The sequence below is a fragment of the Amia ocellicauda genome, unplaced genomic scaffold, assembly GCF_036373705.1.
Source record: "Amia ocellicauda isolate fAmiCal2 unplaced genomic scaffold, fAmiCal2.hap1 HAP1_SCAFFOLD_33, whole genome shotgun sequence".
NCBI classification, from domain to species: domain Eukaryota; kingdom Metazoa; phylum Chordata; class Actinopteri; order Amiiformes; family Amiidae; genus Amia; species Amia ocellicauda.
In genome coordinates this window covers 227,931-242,809 of record NW_027102898.1, presented here as the reverse complement: position 1 = coordinate 242,809, position 14,879 = coordinate 227,931, and the positions used below count along the sequence as shown (strand labels likewise).

General features: G+C 46.1%; 10 non-coding genes and 29 pseudogenes across 10 annotated transcripts; all 39 read left to right on the top strand.

Moving 5' to 3' along the window:
* Positions 1-189: 189 nt before the first annotated feature.
* LOC136731566 (5S ribosomal RNA) lies at positions 190-308 on the top strand. The gene has a single exon (XR_010809560.1). It is a non-coding gene; the product is annotated as a 5S ribosomal RNA (ribosomal RNA).
* Positions 309-518: 210 nt separating this feature from the next.
* LOC136731134 (uncharacterized) lies at positions 519-637 on the top strand (annotated as a pseudogene).
* A 219-nt stretch (positions 638-856) lies between these two features.
* On the top strand, positions 857-975 carry LOC136731565 (5S ribosomal RNA). Its single transcript, XR_010809559.1, has one exon. It is a non-coding gene; the product is annotated as a 5S ribosomal RNA (ribosomal RNA).
* Positions 976-1,185: 210 nt separating this feature from the next.
* LOC136731238 (uncharacterized) lies at positions 1,186-1,304 on the top strand (annotated as a pseudogene).
* A 218-nt stretch (positions 1,305-1,522) lies between these two features.
* On the top strand, positions 1,523-1,641 carry LOC136731115 (uncharacterized; annotated as a pseudogene).
* A 215-nt stretch (positions 1,642-1,856) lies between these two features.
* On the top strand, positions 1,857-1,975 carry LOC136731534 (uncharacterized; annotated as a pseudogene).
* Positions 1,976-2,196: 221 nt separating this feature from the next.
* On the top strand, positions 2,197-2,314 carry LOC136731880 (uncharacterized; annotated as a pseudogene).
* A 215-nt stretch (positions 2,315-2,529) lies between these two features.
* Positions 2,530-2,648, top strand: LOC136731515 (uncharacterized; annotated as a pseudogene).
* Positions 2,649-2,872: 224 nt separating this feature from the next.
* On the top strand, positions 2,873-2,991 carry LOC136731926 (uncharacterized; annotated as a pseudogene).
* Positions 2,992-3,548: 557 nt separating this feature from the next.
* LOC136732000 (uncharacterized) lies at positions 3,549-3,667 on the top strand (annotated as a pseudogene).
* A 215-nt stretch (positions 3,668-3,882) lies between these two features.
* LOC136731870 (uncharacterized) lies at positions 3,883-4,001 on the top strand (annotated as a pseudogene).
* A 226-nt stretch (positions 4,002-4,227) lies between these two features.
* On the top strand, positions 4,228-4,346 carry LOC136732019 (uncharacterized; annotated as a pseudogene).
* Positions 4,347-4,572: 226 nt separating this feature from the next.
* LOC136731665 (5S ribosomal RNA) lies at positions 4,573-4,691 on the top strand. Its single transcript, XR_010809655.1, has one exon. It is a non-coding gene; the product is annotated as a 5S ribosomal RNA (ribosomal RNA).
* Positions 4,692-4,914: 223 nt separating this feature from the next.
* LOC136731330 (uncharacterized) lies at positions 4,915-5,033 on the top strand (annotated as a pseudogene).
* A 216-nt stretch (positions 5,034-5,249) lies between these two features.
* On the top strand, positions 5,250-5,368 carry LOC136731222 (uncharacterized; annotated as a pseudogene).
* Positions 5,369-5,591: 223 nt separating this feature from the next.
* Positions 5,592-5,710, top strand: LOC136731438 (uncharacterized; annotated as a pseudogene).
* Positions 5,711-5,926: 216 nt separating this feature from the next.
* Positions 5,927-6,045, top strand: LOC136732035 (uncharacterized; annotated as a pseudogene).
* A 226-nt stretch (positions 6,046-6,271) lies between these two features.
* LOC136731888 (uncharacterized) lies at positions 6,272-6,390 on the top strand (annotated as a pseudogene).
* Positions 6,391-6,613: 223 nt separating this feature from the next.
* On the top strand, positions 6,614-6,732 carry LOC136731329 (uncharacterized; annotated as a pseudogene).
* A 216-nt stretch (positions 6,733-6,948) lies between these two features.
* Positions 6,949-7,067, top strand: LOC136731999 (uncharacterized; annotated as a pseudogene).
* A 223-nt stretch (positions 7,068-7,290) lies between these two features.
* On the top strand, positions 7,291-7,409 carry LOC136731165 (uncharacterized; annotated as a pseudogene).
* Positions 7,410-7,627: 218 nt separating this feature from the next.
* Positions 7,628-7,746, top strand: LOC136731251 (uncharacterized; annotated as a pseudogene).
* A 221-nt stretch (positions 7,747-7,967) lies between these two features.
* LOC136731387 (uncharacterized) lies at positions 7,968-8,086 on the top strand (annotated as a pseudogene).
* A 221-nt stretch (positions 8,087-8,307) lies between these two features.
* LOC136731871 (uncharacterized) lies at positions 8,308-8,426 on the top strand (annotated as a pseudogene).
* A 215-nt stretch (positions 8,427-8,641) lies between these two features.
* On the top strand, positions 8,642-8,760 carry LOC136731818 (uncharacterized; annotated as a pseudogene).
* A 217-nt stretch (positions 8,761-8,977) lies between these two features.
* LOC136731699 (5S ribosomal RNA) lies at positions 8,978-9,096 on the top strand. Its single transcript, XR_010809687.1, has one exon. It is a non-coding gene; the product is annotated as a 5S ribosomal RNA (ribosomal RNA).
* Positions 9,097-9,312: 216 nt separating this feature from the next.
* LOC136731639 (5S ribosomal RNA) lies at positions 9,313-9,431 on the top strand. The gene has a single exon (XR_010809630.1). It is a non-coding gene; the product is annotated as a 5S ribosomal RNA (ribosomal RNA).
* A 221-nt stretch (positions 9,432-9,652) lies between these two features.
* On the top strand, positions 9,653-9,771 carry LOC136731698 (5S ribosomal RNA). The gene has a single exon (XR_010809686.1). It is a non-coding gene; the product is annotated as a 5S ribosomal RNA (ribosomal RNA).
* A 217-nt stretch (positions 9,772-9,988) lies between these two features.
* LOC136731765 (uncharacterized) lies at positions 9,989-10,107 on the top strand (annotated as a pseudogene).
* A 550-nt stretch (positions 10,108-10,657) lies between these two features.
* On the top strand, positions 10,658-10,776 carry LOC136731660 (5S ribosomal RNA). The gene has a single exon (XR_010809650.1). It is a non-coding gene; the product is annotated as a 5S ribosomal RNA (ribosomal RNA).
* Positions 10,777-11,332: 556 nt separating this feature from the next.
* Positions 11,333-11,451, top strand: LOC136731717 (5S ribosomal RNA). The gene has a single exon (XR_010809704.1). It is a non-coding gene; the product is annotated as a 5S ribosomal RNA (ribosomal RNA).
* Positions 11,452-12,001: 550 nt separating this feature from the next.
* LOC136731816 (uncharacterized) lies at positions 12,002-12,120 on the top strand (annotated as a pseudogene).
* A 210-nt stretch (positions 12,121-12,330) lies between these two features.
* LOC136731437 (uncharacterized) lies at positions 12,331-12,449 on the top strand (annotated as a pseudogene).
* A 221-nt stretch (positions 12,450-12,670) lies between these two features.
* LOC136731604 (5S ribosomal RNA) lies at positions 12,671-12,789 on the top strand. Its single transcript, XR_010809597.1, has one exon. It is a non-coding gene; the product is annotated as a 5S ribosomal RNA (ribosomal RNA).
* Positions 12,790-13,008: 219 nt separating this feature from the next.
* Positions 13,009-13,127, top strand: LOC136731874 (uncharacterized; annotated as a pseudogene).
* A 218-nt stretch (positions 13,128-13,345) lies between these two features.
* LOC136731710 (5S ribosomal RNA) lies at positions 13,346-13,464 on the top strand. Its single transcript, XR_010809698.1, has one exon. It is a non-coding gene; the product is annotated as a 5S ribosomal RNA (ribosomal RNA).
* Positions 13,465-13,678: 214 nt separating this feature from the next.
* On the top strand, positions 13,679-13,797 carry LOC136731191 (uncharacterized; annotated as a pseudogene).
* Positions 13,798-14,018: 221 nt separating this feature from the next.
* Positions 14,019-14,137, top strand: LOC136731807 (uncharacterized; annotated as a pseudogene).
* Positions 14,138-14,352: 215 nt separating this feature from the next.
* On the top strand, positions 14,353-14,471 carry LOC136732033 (uncharacterized; annotated as a pseudogene).
* Positions 14,472-14,879: the final 408 nt, after the last annotated feature.

Genomic DNA, 14,879 nt, shown 5'->3' with positions numbered 1-14,879 from the left:
ATACTCTCTCTCTGTCTGGAGGAGATATAATTGAAGTATTGTACACGTATCCAGCTACTGTCAACACCCTTTGCTGCACTGATATTTTTCCATCCATTTTTCTTTTTTCTTTTTTTCTTTTTTTTTTTTTCTGGAAGTTCCGTCAATACCCGCCAACCTTTAAGAGACATCATGCAGCCAGGCCTCTCGGCTTGCGGCCACACCATCCTGAATGCGCCCGATCTCGTCAGATCTCGGAAGCAAAACGGGGCAGGGCCTGGTCAGTACTTGGATGGGAGACCTCCTAGAAATACCAGGTGCTGCAAGCTTTTTACGTCTCCTGGGTAACTTCATCGTAGCTCTTAATACTCTCTTTCTGTCTCCAGGAGATATAATTGAAGAATTGTACACGTACCCGGCTACTTTCAACACCCTTTGCTGCACTGGTATATTTCCCTCTATTTTTCTTTTTTTTTTTTGCTGGCAGTTCCGTCAATACCCGCCAGCCTTTAAGAGACATCATGCAGCCAGGCATCTCGGCTTGCGGCCACACCATCCTGAACGCGCCCGATCTCGTCAGATCTCGGAAGCTAAACGGGGCAGGACCTGGTCAGTACATGAATGTGAGACCTCCTGGAAATACCTGGTGCTGCTAGCTTTTACGTCTCCAGGGTAACTTCATCGTAGCTCTTAATACTCTCTTTCTGTCTCCAGGAGATATAATTGAAGAATTGTACACGTACCCGGCTACTTTCAACAGCCTTTGCTGCACTGATATTTTTCCCTCCATTTTCCATTTTTTTTTTTTTTTTTTTTTGCTGGAAGTTCCGTCAATACCCGCCAACCTTTAAGAGACATCATGCAGCCAGGCCTCTCGGCTTGCGGCCACACCATCCTGAATGCGCCCGATCTCGTCAGATCTCGGAAGCAAAACGGGGCAGGGCCTGGTCAGTACTTGGATGGGAGACCTCCTAGAAATACCAGGTGCTGCAAGCTTTTTACGTCTCCTGGGTAACTTCATCGTAGCTCTTAATACTCTCTTTCTGTCTCCAGGAGATATAATTGAAGAATTGTACACGTACCCGGCTACTTTCAACACCCTTTGCTGCACTGGTATATTTCCCTCTATTTTTCTTTTTTTTTTTTGCTGGCAGTTCCGTCAATACCCGCCAGCCTTTCAGAGACATCATGCAGCCAGGCATCTCGGCTTGCGGCCACACCATCCTGAACGCGCCCGATCTCGTCAGATCTCGGAAGCTAAATGGGGCAGGACCTGGTCAGTACATGAATGTGAGACCTCCTGGAAATACCTGGTGCTGCTAGCTTTTACGTCTCCAGGGTAACTTCATCGTAGCTCTTAATACTCTCTTTCTGTCTCCAGGAGATATAATTGAAGAATTGTACACGTACCCGGCTACTTTCAACACCCTTTCCTGCACTGATATTTTTCCCTCCATTTTTCTATTTTTTTTTTTTCTTTTTTGCTGGAAATTCCATCAATACCCGCCAGCCTTTAAGAGACATCATGCAGCCAGACATCTCGGCTTGCGGCCTCATCGTCCTGAACGCGCCCGATCTCGTCAGATCTCGGAAGCTAAACGGGGCAGGACCTGGTCAGTACTTGAATGTGAGACCTCCTGGAAATACCTGGTGCTGCAAGCTTTTACGTCTCCTGGGTAACTTTATCGTAGCTCTTAATACTCTCTATCTGTCTGGAGGAGATATAATTGAAGAATTGTACACGTACCCGGCTACCTTCAACACGCTTTGCTGCACTGATATTTTTCCCTCCATTTTTCTTTTTTCTTTTGTTTTTTGCTGGAAGTTCCATCAATACCCTCCAGCCTTTAAGAGACATCATGCAGCCAGGCCTCTTGGCTTGAGGCCACACCGTCCTGAAGACGCAAGATCTCGTCAGATCTCGGAAGAAAAACTGGGCAGGGCCTGGTCAGTAATTGAATGGGTGACCTCCTGGAAATACCAGGTGCTGAAAGCTTTTTACATCTCCTGGGTAACTTCAGCGTAGCTCTTAATACTCTCATTCAGTCTGGAGGAGATATAATTGAAGAATTGTACATGTACCCGGCTACTTTCAACACCCTGTCCTGCACTGATATTTTTCCCTCCATTTTTCTATTTATTTATTTTTTATTTTTTGCTGGAAGTTCCGTCAATACCCGCCAGCCTTTAAGAGTCATCATGCAGCCAGGCCTCTTGGCTTGCGGCCACACCGTCCTGAACGCGCCCGATCTCATCAGATCTCGGAAGCTAACGGGGCAGGGCCTGGTCAGTACTTGGATGTGAGACCTCCTGGAAATACCAGGTGCTGCAAGCTTTTTACGTCTCCTGGGTAACTTCATCATAGCTCTTAATACTCTCTTTCAGTCTGTAGGAGATATTATTGAAGAATTGTACACGTACCCGGCTACTTTCAAAACCCTTTGCTGCACTGATATTTTTCCCTCCATTTTTCTTTTTTCTTTTTTTTTTGCTGGAAGTTCCGTCAATACCCGCCAGCCTTAAAGAGACATCATGCAGCCGGGCCTCTCGGCTTTCGGCCACACCGTCCTGAATGCGCATGATATCGTCAGATCTCGGAAGCTAAACGGGGCAGGACCTGGTCAGTACTTGAATGTGAGACCTCCTGGAAATACCAGGTGCTGCAAGCTTTTACGTATCCTGGGTAACTTTATCGTAGCTCTTAGTACTCTCTCTCTGTCTGGAGGAGATATAATTGAAGTATTGTACACGTATCCAGCTACTGTCAACACCCTTTGCTGCACTGATATTTTTCCATCCATTTTTCTTTTTTCTTTTTTTATTTATTTTTTTTGCTGGAAGTTCCGTCAATACCCGCCAACCTTTAAGAGACATCATGCAGCCAGGCATTTCGGCTTGCGGCCACACCATCCTGAACTCGCCCGATCTCGTTAGATCTTGGAAGCTAAACGAGGCAGGGCCTGGTCAGTACTTGGATGGGAGACCTCCTAGAAATACCAGGTGCTGCAAGCCTTTTACGTCTCCTGGGTAACTTTATCGTAGCTCTTAATACTCTCTATCTGTCTGGAGGAGATATAATTGAAGAATTGTACACGTACCCGGCTACCTTCAACACGCTTTGCTGCACTGATATTTTTCCCTCCATTTTTCTTTTTTCTTTTGTTTTTTGCTGGAAGTTCCATCATAACCCGCCAGCCTTTAAGAGACATCATGCAGCCTGGCCTCTTGGCTTGAGGCCACACCGTCCTGAAGACGCCCAATATCGTCAGATCTCAGACGATAAACGGGGCAGGACCTGTTCAGTACTAGGATGGGAGACCTCCTAGAAATACCAGGTGCTGCAAGCTTTTTACGTCTCCTGGGTAACTTCATCGTAGCTCTTAATACTCTCTTTCTGTCTGCAGGAGATATAATTGAAGAATTGTACACGTACCCTGCTACTTTCAACACCCTTTGCTGCACTGATATTTTTCCCTCCATTTTTCTATTTCTTTTTTTTTTTTTTTATTGCTGGAAGTTCCGTCAATACCCGCCAGTCTTTTAGAGACATCATGCAGCCAGGACTCTCGGCTTGTGGCCACACCGTACTGAATGCGCCCGATCTCGTCAGATCTCTGAAACTAAACGGGGCAGGGCCTGGTCAGTACTTGGATGGGAGACCTCCTGGAAATACCTGGTGCTGCAAGCTTTTACGTCTCCTGGGTAACTTCATCGTAGCTCTTAATACTCTCTATCTGTCTGGAGGTGTTATAATTGAGAAATTGTACACGTACCCTGCTACTTTCAACAGCCTTTGCTGCACTGATATTTTTCCCTCCATTTTTCTTTTTTTTTTTTTTTTTTGCTAGAAGTTCCGTCAATACCCTCGTGCCTTTAAGATACATCATGCAGCCAGGCTTCTCGGCTTGCGGCCACAGCGTCCTGAACGCGCCCGATCTCGTCAGATCTCGGAAGCTAAATGGGGCAGGTCCTGGTCAGTACTTGGATGGGTGACCTCCTGGAAATACCAGGTGCTGCAAGCTTTTTACGTCTCCTGGGTAACTTCATCGTAGCTCTTAATACTCTCTTTAAATCTGGAGGAGATATAATTGAAGAATTGTACACGTACCCGGCTACTTTCAGCACCCTTTGCTGCACTGATATTTTTCCCTCCGTTTTTCTGTTTTTTTTAATTTTTTTTTTTTTTTTGCTAGAAGTTCCGTCAATACCCTCGTGCCTTTAAGATACATCATGCAGCCAGGCTTCTCGGCTTGCGGCCACAGCGTCCTGAACGCGCCCGATCTCGTCAGATCTCGGAAGCTAAACGGGGCAGGTCCTGGTCAGTACTTGGATGGGTGACATCCTGGAAATACCAGGTGCTGCAAGCTTTTTACGTCTCCTGGGTAACTTCATCGTAGCTCTTAATACTCTCTTTAAATCTGGAGGAGATATAATTGAAGAATTGTACACGTACCCGGCTACTTTCAGCACCCTTTGCTGCACTGATATTTTTCCCTCCGTTTTTCTGTTTTTTTTAATTTTTTTTTTTTTTTTGCTAGAAGTTCCGTCAATACCCGCCAGCCTTTAAGAGACATCATGCAGCCAGGCTTTTTGGCTTGCGGCCACACCGTCCTGAATGCGCCCGATCTCGTCAGATCTCGGAAGCTAAACGGGGCAAGGTCTGGTCAGTACTTGGATGGGTGACCTCCTGGAAATACCTGGTGCTGCAAGCTTTTTACGTCTCCTGGGTAACTTCATCGTAGCTCTTAATATTGTCTTTCAGTCTGGAGGAGATATAATTGAAGAATTGTACACGTACCCGGCTACTTTCAACACCCTTTGCTGCACTGATATTTTTCCCTCCATTTTTTTATTTTTTCTTTTTTTCTTTTTTTATATGGAAATTCCGTCAATACCCGCCAGCCTTTTGGGGACATCATGCAGCCAGACCGCTTGGCTTTCGGCCACACCATCCTGAACGCGCCTGATCTCGTCAGATCTCGGAAGCTAAACGGGACAGGACCTGGTTAGTGCTTGAATGAGTGACCTCCTGGAAATGCCAGGTGCTGCTAGCTTTTTACGTCTACTGGGTAACTTCATCGTAGCTCTTAATACTCTCTTTCTGTCTGGAGGAGATATAATTGAAGAAAAATACACGTACAAGGCTACTTTCAACACCCTTTGCTGCACTGATATTTTTCCCTCGATTTTTCTTTTTTCTTTTTTTTTTTGCTGGAAGTTCCATCAATACCCTCGTGCCTTTAAAATACATCATGCAGCCGGGCTTCTTGGCTTGCGGCCACAGCGTCCTGAACGCGCCCGATCTCGTCAGATCTCGGAAGCTAATCGGGGCAGGGCCTGGTCATTACTTGAATGTGAGACCTCCTGGAAATACCTGGTGCTGCAAGCTTTTTACGTCTCCTGGGTAACTTTATCGTAGCTCTTAATACTCTCTTTCTGACTGGAGGAGATATAATTGAATTGTTGTACACGTACCCGGCTACTTTCAACACCCTTTGCTGCACTGATATTTTTCCCTCCATTTTTATATTTTTTCTTTTTTTCTTTTTTTAGCTGGAAATTCCGTCAATACCCGCCAGCCTTTAGGGGACATCATGCAGCCAGACCGCTTGGCTTTCGGCCACACCATCCTGAACGCGCCTGATCTTGTCAGATCTCGGAAGCTAAACGGGACAGGACCTGGTTAGTGCTTGAATGAGTGACCTCCTGGAAATGCCAGGTGCTGCTAGCTTTTTACGTCTACTGGGTAACTTCATCGTAGCTCTTAATACTCTCTTTCTGTCTGGAGGAGATATAATTGAAGAAAATTACACGTACCTGGCTACTTTCAACACCCTTTGCTGCATTGATATTTTTCCCTCGATTTTTCTTTTTTCTTTTTTTTTTTGCTGGAAGTTCCGTCAATACCCTCGTGCCTTTAAGATACATCATGCAGGCGGGCTTCTTGGCTTGCGGCCACAGCGTCCTGAACGTGCCCGATCTCGTCAGATCTCGGAAGCTAAACGGGGCAGGGCGTGGTCAGTATTTGGATGGGTGACGTCCTGGAAATACCAGGTGCTGCAAGCTTTTTACGTCTCCTGGGTAACTTCATCGTAGCTCTTAATACTCTCTTTCAGTCTGGAGGAGATATAATTGAAGAATTGTACACGTACCCGGCTACTTTCAGCACCCTTTGCTGCACTGATATTTTTCCCTCCGTTTTTCTGTTTTTTTTAATTTTTTTTTTTTTTTTGCTAGAAGTTCCGTCAATACCCGCCAGCCTTTAAGAGACATCATGCAGCCAGGCTTTTTGGCTTGCGGCCACACCGTCCTGAATGCGCCCGATCTCGTCAGATCTCGGAAGCTAAACAGGGCAAGGTCTGGTCAGTACTTGGATGGGTGACGTCCTGGAAATACCTGGTGCTGCAAGCTTTTTACGTCTCCTGGGTAACTTCATCGTAGCTCTTAATATTGTCTTTCAGTCTGGAGGAGATATAATTGAAGAATTGTACACGTACCCGGCTACTTTCAACACCCTTTGCTGCACTGATATTTTTCCCTCCATTTTTATATTTTTTCTTTTTTTCTTTTTTTAGGTGGAAATTCCGTCAATACCCGCCAGCCTTTTGGGGACATCATGCAGCCAGACCGCTTGGCTTTCGGCCACACCATCCTGAACGCGCCTGATCTCGTCAGATCTCGGAAGCTAAACGGGACAGGACCTGGTTAGTGCTTGAATGAGTGACCTCCTGGAAATGCCAGGTGCTGCTAGCTTTTTACGTCTACTGGGTAACTTCATCGTAGCTCTTAATACTCTCTATCTGTCTAGAGGAGATATAATTGAAGAAAAATACACGTACCTGGCTACTTTCAACACCCTTTGCTGCACTGATATTTTTCCCTCGATTTTTCTTTTTTCTTTTTTTTTTTGCTGGAAGTTCCGTCAATACCCTCGTGCCTTTAAGATACATCATGCAGCCGGGCTTCTTGGCTTGCGGCCACAGCGTCCTGAACGCGCCCGATCTCGTCAGATCTCTGAAGCTAAACGGGGCAGGGCGTGGTCAGTACTTGGATGGGTGACCTCCTGGAAATACCAGGTGCTGCAAGCTTTTTACGTCTCCTGGGTAACTTCATCGTAGCTCTTAATACTCTCTATCTGTCTGGAGGTGTTATAATTGAAGAATTGTACACGTACCCGGCTACTTTCAACACCCTTTGCTGCACTGATATTTTTCCCTCCATTTTTATATTTTTTAATTTTTTTTTTTTTTTGCTAGAAGTTCCGTCAATACCCGCCAGCCTTTAAGAGACTTCATGCAGGCAGACTTTTTGGCTTGCGGCCACACCATCCTGAACGCGCCCGATCTCATCAGGTCTCGGAAGCTAAAGGGTACAGGGCCTGGTTACGACTTGGATGGGTGACCTCCTGGAAATACCAGGTGCTGCAAGCTTTTTACGTCTCCTGGGTAACTTCATCGTAGCTCTTAATACTCTCTATCTGTCTGGAGGTGTTATAATTGAGGAATTGTACACGTACCCAGCTACTATCAACAGCCTTTGCTGCACTGATATTTTTCCCTCCATTTTTCTTTTTTTTTTTTTTTTTTTTGCTGGAAGTTCCGTCATTACCCTCCAGCCTTTAAGAGACATCATGCAGCCAGGCCGCTTGGCTTGCGGCCACACCGTCCTGAACGCGCCCGTTCTTGTTAGATCTTGGAAGCAAAACGTGGCAGGGCCTGGTCAGTATTTGGATGGGTGACCTCCTGGAAAAACCAGGTACTGCAAGCTTTTTATGTCTCCTGGGTAACTTCATCGTAGCTCTTAATACTCTCTTTCTTTCTGAAGGAGATATGATTGAAGTAATGAACACGTACCCGGCTACTTTCAACACCCTTTACTGCACTGATATTTTTCCCTCCGTTTTTCTTTTTTCTTTTTTTTTTTTTTTTTTTGGATGTTCCGTCAATACCCGCCAGCCTTTAAGAGACATCATGCAGCCAGGCCTCTCGGCTTGTGGCCACACAGTCCTGAATGCGCCCGATCTCGTCAGATCACGGAAGCTAAACGGGGCAGGGCCTGGTCAGTACTTGGATTGGAGACCTCCTAGAAATACCAGGTGCTGTAAGCTTTTTACGTCTCCTGGGTAACTTCATCGTAGCTCTTAATACTCTCTTTCTGTCTGCAGGAGATATAATTGAAGAATTGTACACGTACCCAGCTGCTTTCAACACCCTTTGCTGCACTGATATTTTTCCCTCCATTTTTCTATTTTTTTTTTTTTTTTTTCTTGCTGGAAGTTCCATCAATTCCCTCCAGCGTTTAAGAGACATCATGCAGCCAGGCCTCTTGGCTTGCGGCCACACCGTCCTGAACGCGCCCGATCTCGTTAGATCTCGGAAGCTAAACGGGGCAGGACCTGGTCAGTACTTGAATGTGAGACCTCCTGGAAATACCAGGTGCTGCAAGCTTTTTACGTCTCCTGGGTAACTTTATCGTAGCTCTTAATACTCTCTATGTGTCTGGAGGAGATATAATTGATGTATTGTACACGTACCAGGCTACTTTCAACACCCTTTGCTGCACTGATATTTTTCCCTCCATTTTTATTTTTTTTATTTTTCTTGCTGGAAGTTCAGTCAATACCCGCCAGCCTTTAAGAGACATCATGCAGCCAGGCCTCTTGGCTTGCGGCCACACCGTCCTGAACGCGCCCGATCTCGTCAGATCTCGGAAGCTAAACGGGGCAGGACCTGGTCAGTACTTGAATGTGAGACCTCCTGGAAATACCAGGTGCTGCAAGCTTTTTACGTCTCCTGGGTAACTTCATCGTAGCTCTTAATACTCTCTTTCAGTCTGGAGGAGATATTATTGAAGAATTGTACACGTACCCGGCTACTTTCAACACCCTTTGCTTGCTCTGATATTTTTCCCTCCATTTTTCTTTTTTCTTTTGTTCTTTGCTGGAAGTTCCGTCAATACCCTCCAGCCTTTAAGAGACATCATGCAGCCAGACCTCTTGGCTTGCAGCCACACCGTCCTGAACGCGCCCGATCTCGTCAGATCTCGGAAACTAAACGGGGCAGGGCCTGGTCAGTACTTGGATGGAAGACCTCCTGGAAATACCAGGTGCTGCAAGCTTTTTACGTCTCCTGGGTAACTTCATCGTAGCTCTTAATACTCTCTTTCAGTCTGGAGGAGATATTATTGAAGAATTGTACACATACCCGGCTACTTTCAACACCCTTTGCTGCACTGATATTTTTCCCTCCATTTTTCTTTTTTCTTTTGTTCTTTGCTGGAAGTTCCGTCTATACCCTCCAGCCTTTAAGAGACATCATGCAGCCAGGACTCTCGGCTTGCGGCCACACCGTCCTGAACGCGCCCGATCTCGTCAGATCTCGGAAGCTAAACGGGCCAGGGCTTGGTCAGTACTTTAATGGGTGACCTCCTGGAAATACCTGGTGCTGCAAGCTTTTTACGTCTCCTGGGTAACTTCATCGTAGCTCTTAATACTCTCTTTCTGTCTGGAGGAGATATATTTGAAGTATTGTACACGTACCCGGCTACTTTCAACACCCTTTGCTGCACTGATCTTTTTCCCTCCATTTTTCTAATTATTTATTAATTCTTTTTTGCTGGAAGTTCCGTCAATACCCTCCAGCCTTTAAGAGACATCATGCAGCCAGACCTCTTGGCTTGCAGCCACACCGTCCTGAACGCGCCCGATCTCGTCAGATCTCGGAAACTAAACGGGGCAGGGCCTGGTCAGTACTTGGATGGAAGACCTCCTGGAAATACCAGGTGCTGCAAGCTTTTTACGTCTCCTGGGTAACTTCATCGTAGCTCTTAATACTCTCTTTCAGTCTGGAGGAGATATTATTGAAGAATTGTACACGTACCCGGCTACTTTCAACACCCTTTGCTTGCTCTGATATTTTTCCCTCCATTTTTCTTTTTTCTTTTGTTCTTTGCTGGAAGTTCCGTCAATACCCTCCAGCCTTTAAGAGACATCATGCAGCCAGGACTCTCGGCTTGCGGCCACACCGTCCTGAACGCGCCCGATCTCGTCAGATCTCGGAAGCTAAACGGGGCAGGGCCTGGTCACTACTTGGACGGGTGACCTACTGGAAATACCAGGTGCTGCAAGCTTTTTCGTCTCCTGGGTAACTTCATCGTAGCTCTTAGTACTCTCTTTCTGTCTGGAGGAGATATATTTGAAGTATTGTACACGTACCCGGCTACTTTCAACACCCTTTGCTGCACTGATCTTTTTCCCTCCATTTTTCTTTTATCTTTTTTTTTTTTGCTGGAAGTTCCGTCAATACCCGTCAGACTTTAAGAGACATCATGCAGCCAGGCATCTTGGCTTGCGGCCACACCGTCCTGAACGCGCCCGATCTCGTCATATCTCAGTTTCTAAATGGGGCAGGGCCTGGTCAGTACTTGGATGGGTGAACTACTGGAAATACCAGGTGCTGCAAGCTTTTTCGTCTCCTGGGTAACTTCATCGTAGCTCTTAATACTCTCTTTCTGTCTGGAGGAGATATAATTGAAGTATTGTACACGTACCCGGCTACTTTCAACACCCTTTGCTGCACTGATATTTTTCCCTTCATTTTTCTTTTTTCTTTTGTTCTTTGCTGGAAGTTCCGTCAATACCCTCCAGCCTTTAAGAGACATCATGCAGCCAGACCTCTTGGCTTGCAGCCACACCGTCCTGAACGCGCCCGATCTCATCAGATCTCAAAAGCTAAACGGGACAGGGCCTGGTCAGTACTTGGATGGGTGACCTCCTAGAAATACCAGGTGCTGCAAGCTTTTTACGTCTCCTGGGTAACTTCATCGTAGCTCTTAATACTCTCTTTCTGTCTGGAGGAGATAAATTTGAAGAATTGTACAAGTACCCGAATACTTTCAACTCCCTTTGATGCACTGATATTTTTCCCTCCATTTTTCTTTTACTTTTTTATTTTTTCTGGAAGTTCGTCAATACCCGCCAGCCTTTAAGAGACATCATGCAGCCAGGCCTCTTGGCTTGCGGCCACACCGTCCTGAACGCGCCCGATCTTGTCAGATCATAGAAGCAAAACGTGGCAGGGCCTGGTCATTATTTGGATGGGTGACATCCAGGAAATACCAGGTGCTGCAAGCTTCTTACGTCTCCTGGGTAACCTTATCGTAGCTCTTAATACTCTCTTTCTGTCTGGAGGAGATATAATTTAAGTATTGTACACGTACCCAGCTACTGTCAACACCCTTTGCTGCACTGATATTTTTCCATCCATTTTTCTTTTTTTTTTTTTTTTTTTTTTTTGCTGGAAGTTTCATCAATACCCGCCAACCTTTAAGAGACATCATGCTGCCAGGCCTCTCGGCTTGTGGCCACACTGTCCTGAATGCGCCCGATCTCGTCAGATCTCGGTAGCTAAACGGGGCAGGGCCTGGTCAGTACTTGGATGGGAGACCTCCTAGAAATACCAGGTGCTGCAAGCTTTTAACGTTTCCTGGGTAACTTCATCGTAGCTCTTAATACTCTCTTTCTGTCTGGAGGAGATATAATTGAAGTATTGTACACGTACCCGGCTACTTTCAACACCCTTTGCTGCACTGATATTTTTCCGTCTATTTTTCTTTTTTTTTTTTTTGGGTCTGGAAGTTCCGTCAATACCCACCAGCCCTTAAGAGACATCATGCAGCCAGGCCTCTTGGTTTGCGGCCACACCGTCCTGAACGCGCCCGATCTCGTCATATCTCAGTTTCTAAATGGGGCAGGGCCTGGTCAGTACTTGGATGGGTGAACTACTGGAAATACCAGGTGCTGCAAGCTTTTTACGTCTCCTGGGTAACTTCATCGTAGCTCTTAATACTCTCTTTCAGTCTGGAGGATAAATAATTGAAGAATTGTACACGTACCCGGCTACTTTCAACACCCTTTGCTGCACTGATATTTTTCCCTCCATTTTTCATTTTTCTTTTTTTTTCTGCTGGAAGTTCCGTCAATACCCGCCAGCCTTTAAGAGACATCATGCAGCCAAGCCTCTTGGCTTGCTGCCACACCGTCCTTAACGCGCCCGATCTCGTCAGATCTCGGAAACTAAACGGGGCAGGGCCTGGTCAGTACTTGGATGGGAGACCTCCTGGAAATACCAGGTGCTGCAAGCTTTTTCGTCTCCTGGGTAACTTCATCGTAGCTCTTAATACTCTCTTTCTGTCTGGAGGAGATATAATTGAAGTATTGTACACGAACCCGGCTACTTTCAACACCCTTTGCTGCACTGATATTTTTCCCTCCGTTTTTCTTTTTTTTTTTTTGATGGAAGTTCCGTCAATACCCGCCAGCCTTTAAGAGACATCATGCAGCCAGGCCTCTTGGTTTGCGGCCACACCGTCCTGAACGCGCCTGATCTCGTCATATCTCAGATTCTAAACGGGGCAGGGCCTGGTCAGTACTTGGAAGGGTGAACTCCTGGAAATACCAGGTGCTGCAAGCTTTTTACGTCTCCTGGGTAACTTCATCGTAGCTCTTAATACTCTCTTTCAGTCTGGAGGATATATAATTGGAGAATTGTACACGTACCCGGCTACATTCAACACCCTTTGCTGCACTGATATTTTTCCCTCCATTTTTCTATTTTTTTTTTTTTTTTTTTATGCTGGAAATTCCGTCAATACCCGCCAGCCTTTAAGAGACATCATGCAGCCAGGCCTCTTGGTTTGCGGCCACACCGTCCTGAACGCGCCCAATCTCATCAGATCTCGGAAGCTAAACGGGACAGGGTCTGGTCAGTATTTGGGTGGGTGACCTCCTGGAAATACCAGGTGCTGCAAGCTTTTTACGTCTCCTGGGTAACTTCATCGTAGCTCTTAATACTCTCTTTCAGTCTGGAGGAGATATAATTGAAGTATTGCACACGTACCCGGCTACTTTCAACACCCTTTGCTGCACTGATATTTTTCCATCCATTTTTCTTTTTCTTTTTTTTTTTTTCTGCTGGAAGTTCCGTCAATACCCGCCAACCTTTAAGAGACATCATGCAGCCAGGCTTCTCGGCTTGTGGCTTCACCGTCCTGAATGCGCCCGATCTCGTCAGATCTCGGAAGCTAAACGGGGCAGGACCTGGTCAGTACTTAAATGGGAGACCTCCTGGAAATACCAGGTGCTGCAAGCTTTTTACTTCTCCTGGGTAACTTTATCGTAGCTCTTAATACTCTCTTTCTGTCTGGAGGAGATATAATTGAGGTATTGTACACGTACCCGGCAACTTTCAACACCCATTGCTGCACTGATATTTTTGCCTCCATTTTTCTTTTTCTTTTTTTTTTTTCTGCTGGAAGTTCCGTCAATACCCACCAACCTTTAAGAGACATCATGCAGCCAGGCGTCTTGGCTTGTGGCCACACCGTCCTGAATGCGTCCGATCTCGTCAGATCTCGGAAGCTAAAAGGGGCAGGGCCTGGTCAGTACTTGGATGGGTGACCTCCTGGAAATACCAGGTGCTGCAAGCTTTTTACTTCTCCTGGGTAACTTTATCGTAGCTCTTAATACTCTCTTTCTGTCTGGGGGAGATATAATTGAAGCATTGTACACGTACCCGGCAACTTTCAACACCCTTTGCTGCACTGATATTTTTGCCTCCGTTTTTCTTTTTTTTTTTTCTTTGCTAGAAGTTCCGTCAATACCCGCCAGCCTTAAAGAGACATCATGCAGCCAGGCCTCTTGGCTTGCGGCCACACCGTCCTAAATGCCCCCAATCTCGTCAGATCTCGGAAGCTAAACGGGGCAGGGCCTGGTCAGTACTTGGATTGTTGACCTCCTGGAAATACCAGGTGCTGCAAGCTTTTTACGTCTCCTGGGTAACTTCATCGTAGCTCTTAATACTCTCTTTCAGTCTGGAGGAGATATAATTGAAGAATTGTACACGTACCCGGCTACTTTCAACACCCTTTCCTGCACTGATATTTTTCCCTCCATTTTTCTATTTTTTTTTTTTTTTTTTTATGCTGGAAATTCCGTCAATACCCGCCAGCCTTTAAGAGACATCATTCAGCCAGGCGTCTCGGCTTGTGGCCACACCGTCCTGAACGCGCCCGATCTCGTCAGATCTCGGAAACTAAACGGGGCAGGACCTGGTCAGTACTTGGATGGGAGACCTCCTGGAAGTACCAGGTGCTGCAAGCTTTTTACGTCACCTGGGGAACTTCGTTGTAGCTTTTAATACTCTCTTTCTGTCTGGAGGAGATTTAATTGAAGAATTGTACACGTACCCGGCTACTTTCAACACCCTTTACTGCACAGATATTTTTCCCTCCATTTTTCTTTTTTCGTTTTTTTTTGCTGGAAGTTCCGTCAATACCCTCCAGCCTTTAAGAGACATCATGCAACCAGGCCTCTTGGCATGCGGACACATTGTCCCGAATGCGCCCGATCTCATCAGATCTCGGAAGCTAAACGGGGCAGGGCCTGGTCAGTACTTGAGTGTGAGAACTCGTGGAAATACCTGGTGCTGCAAGCTTTTTACGTCTCCTGGGTAACTTCATCGTAGCTCTTAATACTCTCTTTCTGTCTGGAGGAGATATAATTGAAGAATTGTACACGTACCCGGCTACTTTCGACAGCCTTTGCTGCACTGATATTTTTCCCTCCATTTTTCTTTTTTTTGCTTGAAGTTCCGTCAATACCCGCCAGCCTTTAAGAGACATCATGCAGCCAGGCTTTTTGGCTTGCGGCCACACCGTCCTGAACGAGCCCGATCTTGTCATATCTTGGAAGCAAAACGTGGCAGGGCCTGGTCAGTATTTGGATTGGTGACCTCCTGGAAAAACTAGGTACTGCAAGCTTATTACGTCTCTTGGGTAACTTCATCGTAGCTGTTAATAATCTCTTTCTGTCTGGAGGAGATACAATTGAAGAAATGTACACG